Here is a 15,373-nt window from a genome sequence, read left to right on the forward strand (position 1 = left end):
CCAGGTGACACAGCTTTGTCACTCTATTTCTGAAGCTCTTCTTGAATCTGAATTCTCAACCTTTCTACTTCAGCTGCCCTCTGGGGCTGGACTTTCTCTTAAAAGGTCCCCCAGCTTCTAGTCTAACCTGGGTTCAATCAGTCCGCCAGGCTGCTAGAGTTGTTTTTTGCATATCAAGTTCTGATTGTGTCACTTCTAACCTAAAAATCAGCAGTGAGTCCTCCCTTCTGTAAATCTTAGTATGAAATGCAAAAATTTGCTCAGCCTGGCTCTCACCTTTCCTTCCTCTCTGTCCTTTTTTCTTTTCCCGAGTTCCTTACACTGCAGCCACTTCCCAAACTACTGTGTGTTCACCCCTTTAGCTCTCAACCCTTTCTCCTTTGCTGCTGGGCAAGCCTACCCAGTCTGTAAGGTGCAGCTTACATTTTCTCTTCTCCAAGTGTCAGTCCCTTGCCAGCCCTCCCTCTGGGAGCCTCTGCACCACAGCAGCTGTTAGTGGGTGCAATTGCTGTCCCCTATGCCCTCCCAGACTAGCTGCTGGAGGTTTCAAGTGATTCTCAGCCTCAGTGTGCATGCATTCACCTCCGACAGTTTAAAATCTTGGAATCCTAGAAATTTCTTTGTTGTTGATTTGGGGAAGGTCCCAGGAATCTACAGTTTTTTAAGAAATAATATATCAGATTTTATTACATGTAGTAAGAATAAGTTTTATTACTATTTTGTTTCAGTTCTTTTAAAATTTAAGATTAATATGAGAGCACAAATGATTAGGTGACATTGTTTTGCAATGGAGGTATCACTGATGACAGGGATAAGTTCTGAGAAGTGCATTATTGCATGTGGGGTCCCTCATTGACCAAAACATTACGTAGTTCATGACTGTACTTAACATTTTTATATTGTATATGCTCAAGTTTGTCGCATATCTTTGGTTTGAATTTAAAAGCCAAAACACTCAAAATCATATCAAGTATCTTCTTTGACCACAGTGGAATAAAACTAGAGATCAATAAACAGCAAGTGCCACATTAGAAACCACATAGACACATGGAAACTGAACAGTGTGCTCCTGAGTAACCAGTGAACCAATGGAGAGATAAAGAAGCAAATTTTAAAATGTTAGAACAAATGAAAATGAAACTCACACATCAAAACCTACGAGGTTTGAAGTAGAACTACAAGGAAAGTTTATAGTGGGAAGTGCCTACATCAGAAAGGTCAGGAAGCTTCAGATAAACCACCTGAGGCAGCATGTCAAAAACTAGAATAACAAGAGCAAACTAAAGCCCAAATTAGTAGAAGAAGAGAAATAACAAATATCAGAGCAGAACTAAATGAAACAGAGACCCCCAAAAAGCAATACAAAGGAGTAACAAAAGGGAAACAAAATTGGTAGACCATTGGCTCAATTAACCAAGGAAAGAAAACATCCAAATATTCAAAATCACAAATGAAAAAGGAGACATTACTGTTGACAGCATAGAAATACAAAAGATACCCTAGGCTTCTATGAACAAAACCGAGAGGAAAGTAATAAACTCCCCAAAACATGCCAACTCCTGAGATTGACCAAGGAAGGAATCCAAACCCAGAATAAGCCGATAGTAAGTAATGAGGTAGAGCAGCAATTAAAAAGTTTCCCATCAAAGAAAAGCTCCCGGCCAGATGAATTCACAGCTGAATTCTACCAAGCATACACAGAAAACCTCCTGAAACTGTTCCAAAGCAATCAAGAGGGAATTCTTCTCACTCACTCTACAAGGCCAGCATACCAGAACCAGACGAGGGAGCAACAGTAACAACAAAAGGAGGAGGAGAAGAAAGAAATAAAACTACAGGTAAACACACACACAGAGTTCCTCAGTAAAACGCTATCAAGTCAAATACAACAGCACATCAGAAAGATAATGCAACATGATCAAGTGGTTGCATACCACAGCCTGGAGGATGGTTCAGCATACATAGATCAATAAAAGTCATACGTTGCATCAACAGAATGAAGAGCAAATAAACATCTGATCACTTCAACAGATGCAGGAAAATTAAATTCACCATTCTTTAATGAGAATTCCCCACAAACTAGATACAGAAGGAACATACCTCAAAACATTAAAGGCTACATATGACAAACCCACTGCCAACCTCACACAGAACAGGGAAAAGTTGAAAGTATTCCCCTGAAGAACTGGAACAAGACAAGGGTGCTTTATTCACCACCCTTATTCAACATACTACTGGAAGTCCTTGCCAGAGTAATCGGGCAAAAGAAAAAAATAAAGGCACCCAAAGTAGAAAAGAAGATGTCAAATTACTTTTATTTGCTGATGATATGATCTTATATCCAGAAAACCCCAAAGACTCCACAAAAAAATAAACTCTTAGATATGATAGATTAATTCAGTAAAGTTTTAGGATATAAAATCAGTATACAGAAATCAGTAGTTTTCCATGTATTTATTTATTTTTGTGTGTGTCTATAGTAACTACTTATTATCCTGGGTAATGGAACAGGAACTAAATACTACAAAACTTTTCTGGAGGGTATCAGGCACATTTCAACTTTATGGGTCAATATTAACAGAAGGCGTTTGAAAGGATTTTTGTGAACCAGTGTTTTCCATGACAATGGCAAATTCCGTAAACTACTGTACAAAGATGGTTCTGTTATTAGGAAGCGTCCTATTTCATTCAAAAGTCAATAGTTAATATGTAAAATGAAGTTTAAAATTAAGATCCTAATGTATTAAATAATATAAAAACATTTGAAATTACAGCTATCTTGTAAACAGCTCTGTGATCAAAATTATTTCTTCAAACAAGAAGTAAACTCAAACATGGTACCAAATGTGTTTTGATTGGCATGTATTAGCTGAGAAAGGGGGAGGAAAATTACACTTGAAATCTAATAGCTTCATAAAATAAAGTATTCCTAATCAAACTTGACATACATTTTTAACACTGAAATATTTGCAATACTAAAATTGTCAACAATTCCTAATTCCTTATTTCATAGCCACAGAAATGAATTTCACATTGTTAAAGTTTTATGGTGCGTTAGAGTCCAAGGACATCTGAGTTCACTAATTGCACCAATTCTGCTCACCGCATTTTCATTGGACAAGACATGCCATGAATTCATTAATTCAAAAGTCAGCACCCAAGGCCCCCACAACGTCTAAGATTCCTTTCTGAAGGGACAGCAGGTCGATTTTGTTGCAGATGTTGTCTGAGTCCCCAGTGATAAACAGTTCTTGGGATATGGTTGCTATGGCAATGTTGTTGGTAGGATACCAGTATGATTACAAAAATAGTAACCCACATCATTGTCTTTCTTGCTTTGCTGCCATATTTCACATATTTTTCAGTGTCTTCCTTAGCATGTTCTACATAGACTGTGGCATTCAGATACTATTTCTGGTTTTCACCATTTCACCCTGGATCTCCAGGAAAACTGGGCATGTCCATGAACAGGTGGCACAGCTCACAGGTCCTGGGCTCTGGCTTCATGATGTCCTGTGACCAGACTCGGTCTCACTGAGAGTTTGTCTAGTAATCTGTGGCTCTGATATAACGTTGGGGGTGAAGACGAAAGGATTCCCACTCTCAGCATGTCCTCCCTTACTGCCAGCTGGTGCTGTCAGCTCTGTCCCTGCATCCCCCAAATAGTTGCTGAGCTCAGTTGAGCTCTGCGGTGGCCTCCACAAACATCTGAGACCCGGCCCAGTGCTGGGTTCTTTGCGTCGGAACAGAAGTTCAGTTCCCACTCTCATCCTGATCAAAACTTGGTTCTATGGACTTTAACCTGACTTGAATTTTATTAACTATTTTATTGATTTCTTTGTTCAAATCTATGTTCTCTTCTGGGTTTAGTGCAGAAAGAATGATGCTGTGGTTTTTCTTTACTTCTTCACTATATGGACCTATTTTTCTGATCCTGCTTCTAATACACATCCGATGGAAGAATCATCAAATGGTCCTCTTCAATTACAATAACTGTGTCTCCATCATCGTTTTTCCTATAGGCCATCAGGTCCTTGCCAGCCAGGTGGCCGCCTGCTGCTCAGGCCTCCCCACTCTGCCGGGGCCCTCCAGTCCCCCGCCTGCCTCAGACCCCTGTGGTCCTTCACGGGGGGTCCGGCCTGCAGGTCTCCAAGGTGGGCCCCCAACAAGGGCCAGCCGAGCCACCGCACCCGGGCCGTGCACTCTGCCAATCAGAAGTGTTTCTATACAGCAGTACCAATCTGAGAACCAAATCAAAACACAAAACTTCTAAACAAAATCCTATCAAATCCAATCCAACATCACACCTCCTCGAGCTCCGCCGGGCGCTGGCTCCGCCTGTCATCCCAGCACTCTGGGGTCTGGTCAGAAGAAAGAAGCCGATGAGCCTCGCCTAGCCGGGATCGGACAGTAGCTGGGTCTAGAGGCAAAGAACATGGTGGTTTGGGGGGACACCAGACAGTGAGGTCTTCAACAGCACTCCCGCGGAAAAAGACCTTTTCAAAGACGTCAGCTGGAGGTGGTATTGGAGGTCTGTGGGACCGTCTTGTGCACCAAAGGATGGGACTTCAGCAAGGGCCGCGGTGGAGCTCTTGCTGTCGACGCTAGAGGAGGCCCTGGTGGGGGGGAGGCGTCCGCCGGGCGGTGAGCAGCCCCCGGCTCCCCGCGCCACCGCCGCCGCAGGTCCCACCTGCCGCCCTCCGCGCGCCCGCGCTCTCTGGAGCCTGTAACTGTCGCCTACGACCCGGGTGGGGGCTCCTGCTCCGCTCCCTCCTCCCTGGAGCTGCTGGGGAGGCGCTCGGAACAGGGACCTGCAGGAATCATTACCGTAAAGAATCGTGTGGAGGGAATCATAAAGTGCATCCCACGGGGTGAGAAATCACTCAGCAGGTCAGGACTCGTTTTCCTTCTGCGCCTCACTATGGAATAAGGTAACACTAGGATAGGAAAAATGTATGAAGTTTTTAAAACTCCCCGAAAAAGCAGGGCGCTCAAGAGTATTTGCTGAATAAAGAGCACTCATGAAATGAAGCCCCTCACATGCCACTGATGTTGGAAAATTTGGGTGACAGTGACATTTAAATTTTATTTTAAACTTGTGCTGACCCACCCTCATAAAAGGCAAGAGTGGAATTTTTAAGAGTGAAAGGAGATTGACAGTAGAATCTCTGATAACATTATCTTTTTGGAGAAAGGCTCACTAAATATTTTGAACTGCAATCTTGGGGAAGATTCAGTCCTTAAATTATCAGCATTCTAGATATGTACTGACTTGACTTTATTCTCCCTGTGAAAGTTATAGTTGGCAAGAAAAAGAAATGTCAAAACATGCCTTTAAAATGATAACATACTTTCAAACTTTCCGTTATATATACATTTGCACTTTCATTTTTCAAAAAGAACTTTGAAAATGCTTTTTATAGACTAGATATAAGGTCATTCTTAAGAATGTGTGTTTATATAAAGTATTTCTTGAAAGGGAAGTAGGGAAAGGCCTAGTTAAAATCATTTAAAACTAATTTTTTTAAGATGTTATTAGTAAGAGGCAGTTCATCAGGGATGTTTTTCCTTTCTTTGTTTTTCCTATTTACAAAATAAATAGATGCTACTTAAAAAATAAAATTGTATGTGTAATAAATGAATATATATAAGAAGAGTCTAGCAAAAGAGGCGACATTTTCTTATAATTCACCCTGCAAGTAACCGGTAAGCAGTTAGACATAGAGTCTTACTCATTTTTCTATATATCAATAATATATACACATACAATTTAATAAAATGGAATTGTTCTATGCACACCATTCTAAACTACAATGTTCAAAAATTCATTACAGAAAAGTACAAAAATAATACAGCATAATATACACTCTGTGTAAAATTAACCAAGTTACTGTTCTTCCCAGTTGCTGCAGATCTCTTAAAGGTACAGACACTATATATAACATTTTGTCAGTCTCCACTAGTAGTTTCCAACTGCCACAGTCTCCAAGAGTAGTAACAACCATATTAATTACGTGTCTCTTTTAAATTGCTTTTTTTAAAAAAATCAACATTGTATTTGAAAATCTAATAATTCTGACTCATTTAGGTGAGTTTTAATTATCCATTATTCTACTGATAGACATTGGATTTTCCTCTAGTTTTATTAAGTATAGATGTCACATTAAACATACTTGCACCTGTGTTTATATACATATACATGCAGAACTCCTGTAGGCTACAACCTAAAGGTAGAATAGCTGTGCCATATTGATGTACAACTGCAATTTTACCAGATCTTACAAAATCTCTCCAAAGTAATTGAATTGGTTTAAAGTTTCACCAGCACATTCTGAAAATGTGTGTTTGCTCTATTTAGGTTTTGCCAATCTTATGAGTATTAAATAGCATCTCATTGGTATTTTAATTTTCGTTTCCCTGGGTACTCATAAAATTATCTGAATACAACAATACAGGTTTCTCTTCTGAGACTTGCATGTTCATATACATTTCCAATTTTCCCATTTGCTGATAGACTTTTTATTATAACTTTATGGAAGTTTTTATTTATTCTGAATACTAATCTTTTGGTGGATAGGAACATACATACCTATGTCGGACGAAGCTCATGTTATAACTTCTTAATATTCTTACCAAATAGCTCTGTTCCTTTATCAATTTCTGAAAGTTGTAAAACAAAAAGACACTATATAATTGTAGATTAATGTTTTTCTGTATTTATGTCAATTTTTGCTTTATTTTTTCCAATACTAATTTGAGATCATCATCTAATTTTGGTGGACTGTCTTTTTGTATTATGTAGAATTCCTCTTTATTAATGCTTTCTGCTTTAAATTATATTTGGGCTTTTAAAACTGCTGTGTCAACTCTTTGTTTCTCATGCTCTAATGTATGCTTTGTACATTTTTGTAAAACTACATTTTTCTGTAGTTTTCATTTAACTGTCTTTTATTACTAGCATATAGCTTTGTTTTTTAATCCAACCTAGTGAACTGTTTCAAATAGGAAAACTCAATTCATTTAAATTTGTTCTAGTTATGGAGACATTTGGCTCCTTATCTGGTTTGCTTTCTCCTTTCCAGCTTCTTGTTATGCTGAGAAAGTCTTTCTTATTCTTTGCTGTTTTTTATTCTCTGCTGGTTTCTGTCCTTTTGATGGCAACTCCTAGTATTTTAACAAAGATATTTAACTGGCTAACAAAGTACATGCTCTCGAACAAGACAAGGACATTAAGATAATTTCGCTACTCGCTGAACTTCTGTATTTATAACCTCTTCAACTAATGTCTCAGTTTTTAGTCTTAGCGTTAAATCGAAACTATCGATTGTAATTATTATCTGTGCTTTTACTTGGTGGTTCCATGGGTTTGCCAGTATATTTTAATAGATTTCATTGCTCAACAAAGTTTCTTGCATTCATAGTCCTTTGAGTTTACTTTTGGTATACTTTTAACAATTTTTCATCTATGCTTCTATAGATGGATGAGACCTTTTCATCTCTGATGCCTGTTCTGTGGCTTGCCTTTTCTCAGATGAGACCTTTTCATCTCTGATGCCTTTTCTCTTGAATTGTGTTTAGTTTGGTTTCCTATGACCCCTCAAGAGCTGATTCACTGCCTGTGTCCAGACCTAGGGCCCTGCAAAACCACACAGCCCAGCCCTACTTACCCCGTCAGGTTGTGTTTATTTGTACTCCACAGGGATGTCTGTCTTGTTTTGAGCATACTCTTCTCTTTCCTTATCAAATGTATTAATGATAAAGGGAAAAATCTTCAAAGCTACCAGAGAGAAATGACCAGTTACCTTTAATGTTTAGTCTATCACTGATGAAGCCAAGTAGAGAGTATAAGGTACAGAATCACAAAGACACTTCACATCAGTATCTCAATTGGATTTGGTTTTTTTTAACCTAGGAGAAAAATACACACACACACACACACACACACAGTGCCAAAATAATGTATACGCATTTTAAGGAAAGGAAAAACGGTATTAAATTTCTAATACTTAAGTCACATTTGAGTTCTGAAATTGTAAGAGGTGCTGAATGTGACTTGTGTTCACTGCACATCTTATTACAATTTTAACACTTTTTTCCTTTCTTAAAGTATTATACATTCTTGGCACCCTCTGTATATCTACTTTATAGCTTAGTAGAACATTTTATAAAAAAATAAAGTGTAGCACTGTAATTTAACTAGTTCCCTTCTAATGGATTGTGGGCTTATTTCCAATTACAGCCTAAAGTAAAAGAATGGAGTGCAGTAAACACCCTTTGGTATGCAGTATTGTACACTCGCATTAGCATTTCTGTGATAAATCCCCACATATTGAATTGCTCCGTAAAAGTCTTGCCCCTTGAAATGCTGTGAAAATCTTTTCCTTTCTTGCTTTCTTACTAGTTAAGGGCTTAGGCTTTATCTAGATATGAATCTAGCTCCACCATTTCTCTGATGTGGTGGAGTACAATTTGGGACAAATCTTTTAATCTCTCTAATCCTTGATTTCCTTATCTTTGAAAACAGGATTAGTATAGTACACACGTTAGAGGATGGTTGTAAGAATGAAATAAAATATTGAGGCTGGGCACCTGTAGCTCAGTGGGTAGGGTGCCAGCTGCATACACGGGGGCTGGCGAGTTCATACCCGGCTCAGGCCTGCCAAACAACAATGACAACTACAACAACAACAACAAAAATAGCTGGGTGTTGTCGTAGGTGCCTGTAGTCCCAGATGCTTGGGAGGCTGAAGCAAGGGAATCACTTTAGCCCAAGAGTTTGAGGTTGCTATGAGCTCTGTCTCTCACATAGTGAGATACTGTCTCAAAACAAAAGAACGAAAGAAAAAATATTTAATTTAAAACAACTGGTGTAGTATCTAACAATTAAGTTACCATTGCTAAAGACACTGATAAGAGTTTAAAAAAACATGCAGATTGTTGACACCAAGTTGGTTGCCCATCAAGGTTTTGAAGAACACTAGTGCCATGTGTGTGAAGGCAGAGGACACATGTCTATCTCTGTACATATCTTTTGCTCAATTTTGCTTTGAACCTCCAACCATCCTAAAAAAAAATAAAGCCTATTAACAAACCGACCGCCACTGATGGCTGAAAACACCTGCTAGAGACTCTGATTCCATTAACTGGAGATGAGGCCCTAGCATCTGTAAAGTCTCCTTGGGTAATTCTAATGTGCATTGAAACTGGGAACCTCTGGAGGAAAGTACTTAAAAAGAAAAAAGGAGAAGGAAGAAGGCCCTTCTCTTTGAGTTTATTGTGGTTGACTTCCCTTTCCCTGGTCAACTTCTTCCAGATGCAGAGGGCAGCCATGTGGGCCACTGTACTGCAGGGACAGCCACTTGCTCCTTCCCAGGGGTGTGACCTCTCCTGCTGGATGCTCTCTGCAAACTCAAACAGCATGAGGACAGAAATTTGCTGTGCCAAGTGAATAATCCTGCTTTGCTTGATGTTAGTTCATCCTAGACATGCTTACTGACTGACCATTTGTTGCATTGATTAAGCCAACTGATGGGGAAACATCAGTGAATGAAGGAAGCTTGATTCTCCCCTGGGAGACCTCAGAGACGGTGGGTCGCACACATGCAATGTCAGTAGAAGGTGAGTGCGGGCTCTGAGAGGGGAAGGCAGGGCATTTCCTACCCACGTGACTTCTCCACTGGAGCCTGAGGAATGAGCAGAGTAGCAGTTATCCAGATGAGAATAAGGGAGGAGGGCTCAGAGCAGTGGCCGTGACACAACAAAGGCTGAGAGTGGCACATTTAAGACATTTAAGATCCCAGATCACATCAGAACAGAGAATTCAGAGACATTAGATTTTTGACAAAAGAGATGAAAACATACATGGGGAAAAGAATCCCTGTTCAATAAATACTGCTGGGAAAACTGGATAGCCACATGTAAATGACTGAAACTGGATCCACACCTCTCATCACTCACAAAAAATAACTTACTCAAACCTAAGGCAGGAAACTATAGGAATCCTAGAAAAAATGAGGTAAAACTCCTATACATATCAGCCTATGAAAAGATTAATGAAGAAGATCCCCAAAGCAGTCACAGCAACCCCCAAAATAAATAAATGGGACCCAACCAAATTAAAACGTTTCTGTATAGCCAAGGACACAATCAAAAGAACAAATAGACAACCCACAGAATGGAAGAAAATATTCTCATGTATATATCTGATAAAGAACTGATAGCCAGAATCTACAAAGAACTCAAATCAGCAAGAAAGAATCAAACCAACACCATTAAAAACTGGGCAAAAGGCTCAGCACCTGTAGCTCAGCAACTAGGGCGCTAGCCACATATTCTGGAGTTGGTGGGTTCGAATCTAACCTGGGCCCGCCAAACAACAATGACAATTACAACCAAAAAATAGCCAGGCATTGTGGCGGGTGCCTATAGTCCCAGCTACTTGGGAGGCTGAGGCAAGAGAATCACTTAAGTCAAGGAGTTTGAGGTTGCTGTGAGCTGTGATGCCACAGCGTTCTACCCAGGGGGACATAGTGAGACTCTGTCTTGGAAAAAAAAAGAAAAACTGGGCAAAGGACATGAAAAGAGGCATTTCAAATGAAAATATACTGATAACCAACAAACTCATAAAAAACGCTCAACATCTCTAATCATTAGAGAAATCAAATCCAAACCACATTGAGATATCGCCTAACCCCAATGAAAAGGTTTTGTATTAAAAAGTCTCAAAACAACAGGTGGTGGCATATCCTGAGAGAAAGGAACCTTTATACACTGTTGATAGGGCTGCAAACTAGTGCAGCCTCTATGGAAAATTATATGAAGATACTTCAAAGAATTTAAAGTAGACCTACCATCCAATCCAGCAATCACACTGCTGGCCAAAGGAAAAAAGTCATTTTATAAAAAAGGACACAGCACTGGAATGTTTAGTACAGCGCAGTTCACAACAATGTGGGACAACCCAACATCCAGCAGTCCATGACTGGGTTAATAAAATGTGGTGTGTGCATACCATAGAGTACTACTCAGCCAGAAAAAACTGCCATCTAGAATCTCTTGTGACAACCTGGATAGAACTGGAAACCATTCTTCTAGATGAAACATCACAAGAATGGGAAACCAACCCCTGTACTCAATACCAAACTAATCTTTTGGGACTAACTTTCAGTACGTAAGGGCACACACAGCTGCTGGGGGGCGGGGAGGATGAGTCAATTCACACCTGTCAGGTGTGGGGCGCGCTGTGTGGGTGAAGGGCATACTTCTTAACTTCGACTCAATCTATACAAAAACAAAGTGTGTAAACAAAACGTGTACCCCAGTATGTATTTTGAAATTAAAAACATTATAATTTTTAAAGACACTTTTCATAAAGTAGAAAGGGGGCTAATATGAGGTTGAAAGGGAACAAAAGCCACATGTTGCAGTGTCTGGTAGACCTCGTTAAGGAGTTTAGGAACAAGCCCTGAAAGCGGTAAGAAACAGTGAAAGGTTTTAGGCAGAAGGAACAGTTCCCGTGAGGAGATTTGCTCTGGGTGACAGCCACTCTCACTCAGAGTCTGATGAAGATTCCAATGGCAGGCGAAGCTGGCCACATCGGGACAGTGACAGTGAAACAGAGAGAAACCGAGGGAAGAGGAGTGGGGGTCGGAGGACTCTGTCGACTCTGTTCTGGAGAAGTTTGCTGAGGTGTCTGTGTGAGGTAGATTGAATAGGCAGTGATTTTTTCAAGATCTGAAGCGCAGAAGAGAAATCTCAGCTGGAAACAATTTGGGGAGGTTGCTTTGAACCGTTTTCAGCGCTGAACCAAAAGACAGCACTTGTTTGCTTTATCAGTTGTGAGCAGATGTGGTGAGCTCTGCAGAGCTCCCTGACTGCGTCTGTGCTGGTGAGTAAATAAGGACTGGCTCCAGATCGCAATTACCACAAGCACCTCTCCCTTTCATCTCATGAGACACAGTGAAATTGTAAACATCTATCTAGACACCCAAAGAAAAAAGTTCACTTTTTCCCTCTGGGAAAGAAAAAAGTTCACTTTTTCCCTCTGGGAAAGAAAAATTATTTTCCCTCTGTCTTTGTTGCAAGTGTGTGTGCTGTCTCACTTGCCAAGCCTGCCTCCTCTTCTCCAATGTTTGTAAGAAATAAATGTGATCCTGTCTGTGCCCTGTGTGATGAAAGTCTCCCCAAGCTCACTGCTTTGATCTGTGCCCTTTACTTAAAATTGTAAGACCACAAAGGATAGAGAATAGAGTTTGGCTTCTCTTATGAATTTCACTCTTTCACCAGGCCAGTTCAAAACTTCCCTTGCCCTGCTCCTAGACAATTTGGATATAACTTATCTTTTCTCTGCCGAGGGAAAAAATACACATTCTGGAGCATCATCCGAGGGTGGTGGAGTGATGAAGGGTGACTGACTGCTTTATGGTATAAAGAGGGTGTCGGCTGAGAGATGTAGGACTTTGTATGATCAACCTTTCACCCAGGTGATGGTTGCAGCCACTGACTGTCTTCTCCACGAAGTTTGTGAACTTGAACACAGTACAAGGCACAGTTTGTATTTAAGAGCTAAATTACAGAATCAAATAGGCTTTTTCTAATTTACTATATGTTTTAATGTAAGTATTTCCATAAATAATCTACGAAGATCATTGATTACTTAATTTAAAAATATATTCTAGGCAAAAAAAAAAGTACCCAAGAGAAGTGAGTTAAAAATCTTACTCATAAATTATAATAATTTGCTAGAACAACCAGTTATTCTGGATTTTGCAAAGGTGCCCTTCACCTGCTGACAGCCTCATCCATCTGTCCTTATTCATTCCCTTTTTGCCATTTTTCTTGAATGACATCTGTAACTCAACACACTTCTGGAAAGACAATCCATATTACATAAGGTTTTGTGCCAATGGTAATGATTATAAATAAAGTTCAAATTTTAGAGATTTTGAAAAGACATTGAGAAATTAAAATTAAAATAATCATCACTCCTTTTAGTTCTCATTCATCTACACCACAGAGAGTTACAGGTGCTCAGATCTAGCCATTTCTTTTTATTTGTGGCTCAAGAAACTAGGAAGTTAAAAAGGTATTTATTTCTTATGGAAACCATTGAATTATGTTTTAATCTCATAATAATTGCTTCAAACTTTGCAGTGACTGCAATTATTTGACTAATTTTCCAATCATTTTGAGTGGAGAGCACAGAGAGGGAGAGCAATCTTGTGAGTAACTTAAAACTACTGATAATCAAAACTTTCTTTTAGGGAAGTAGTTGGTTAACTTTTCCAACTCCTTCTATTAGCTGCTATAGAAAAACTGCAGGATTTTGTACTGAAACTGTTTCCATTGCCCCTCCTTTTTTCTACTAGAGGTAGCGATTACCATACAGTCGGCATATGATAATATTACTTGCATTACTCATGTAGCTCTTATCATTTACGGCGTTGAGAACATGTGCCATGCCCATGCCGTCCCAGTCTCTCCTCCTCTCCTGGCACGTGTGCAGGCCCACACATGCATACAGAGCACATGTGTCTGGACATAATAGTAACTATTATTATTAACCTTCATTCTGAATGACAACGGGGATACAAGTTTTCATAGTACTTCATACATAGGACATTCATTTTTTTCTTATGAAAACTATATATTAAGCTATAAAATAAAACCCTTGCTCCATGGTTGACAGAATACATCTGGACACACACATGCAGACCCCAGTGCTGTCCCCACCGTGTAGTTCATCTTATGTTTGTTAAACAGCTGTGCTCACTCACATGGGTTGACTCTGTTCCATTTTCGTCGTGGGTCTCTAAGGCGCAGGGAGATGGGAAGATGGAAGGCTCAATGTTGAACAGAAGGCCCCCCCCCTCACCGTGCTTCACAGCTCTCTCCTATAACTTAGAAACCTAATGGGTGGTGAGATGGTTTGCTAGGAATGTGAGGAAACCCAAAGAGATCACTCGTTGTATAAAGATGGTCATGCCTCCTTATAATTATAAAAACCTTTTAAAAGATACAGGTGTGCCGAGTTTGGCCATCTGGTCTGAAAAAGCATTTTCAGGGTTCTCTGTCTTCCCCTTTGCCCCTCTGTGGGAGTTAGAAATGTAAGGAATGCATTAGCTTGCCTGAGGTTAACAAGATAACACCTTCATTTGTACATACACACTCACGTCCCTGACACTGTCCAAGTTGAACAGACAGGAAGGGGGTGAACTGGGCTGCAGGCAGATTTATTACCCCCGGAACCAAAATGTGCAAACAAAATTTCCAAGGTTGGTTTGTATTATTCAAGGGGTTGGGGGAGCTCTATACTTTTTATCATGCCTACTATACAAAGAAATGGAGAACACAAACTTTTATAGTTTTAATAACAATAATTTATTTGGGGCAGGAAAATAAAGTATTCATACTCAGCTTGAGCAGCACACAAAATGGATTTCCTTTAGCCTTCCAGATGGTTCTGTGAGCCACGTTTTAGGGTTTTGCTTGGTGCTGTGTGTTTGAGAATTCAATTTGATGCTCTGAGATACAACATCATCTCTTTAACTGCTGAATAGTGGCATGAGTTGCAGATCCTTCTAGATTTAGTCCTTTTGAATCTTGTGAAACCAGAGACAGAATGTCTGTGTTTCAAGGACTGTTTACCTCGTTTGTGTACACTCAATTAATTTATCTTTGTCAATAACAATCGCTTATAAAATAAGCTCGGTGTGTAATTTCCTATGAGCCGTATATATTCCAAAATACGTGTAAATTCCTTTTTTTAAGGGACCTCACAAATTATCTCTCAGTTTTCTTTGGTCATCAGCTGACTGCTGTACCTCAGACTTGAGGCAGCTGTATCAGGAGGTAAACTGCCTATCACAGGTGGAGTCAAACAGGAAACAATGATTAGATCCATCCAAATTAATCATTGATCCTGGAGAAAAATATAAAGTCCCCAAAGCCTATGCCTAGGTTAAGGAGCCAAGTGGTATCATTTTAATGCATGTTTGGGACAAATGTTAACCTTTGGGTATGAGATGATTCATTTAGTGAAACATTAGTTATTATACAGCACCCTCCAACCCTATGAGAAACCGCGATCAGGCCCGGATGGAAGTCTTCAGCACTGGTAATTATACATATTCACTCTAGTTACCCCAGTAGGTCATAACAGACCCAAATTCACTGGATTAAACTCAAATAGCTGCAGCTCTGTTTCAGAGTGAAAACTTGGTAGTAGATGATAAAATGAGTGACTGACCAAACTTAAAAATGTTCACTCCCTTAGGTGTTTTGTTTCATTGGCTCTGTTTTTTTAGCTGAGCTTCTAGAAAGTCGTTTATAATCCCCCATCTGGAGGACAGACTAATTCTTTTTTTTTTTTTTT

The 15,373-nt window shown here is 39.7% G+C and overlaps 1 protein-coding gene across 1 annotated transcript in view; it reads left to right on the forward strand.

Annotated features, from left to right (window-relative positions):
- The window catches only part of FREM2 (FRAS1 related extracellular matrix protein 2), a 198,320-nt gene that overhangs the window by 133,154 nt on the left and 49,793 nt on the right, over nt 1–15,373 (forward strand). The gene's annotated exons all lie outside the window — the stretch shown is intronic.

Source organism: Otolemur garnettii, unplaced genomic scaffold (assembly GCF_000181295.1).
Source record: "Otolemur garnettii isolate 467f Iridium unplaced genomic scaffold, OtoGar3 scaffold00154, whole genome shotgun sequence".
Classification (NCBI taxonomy): Eukaryota; Metazoa; Chordata; class Mammalia; order Primates; family Galagidae; genus Otolemur; species Otolemur garnettii.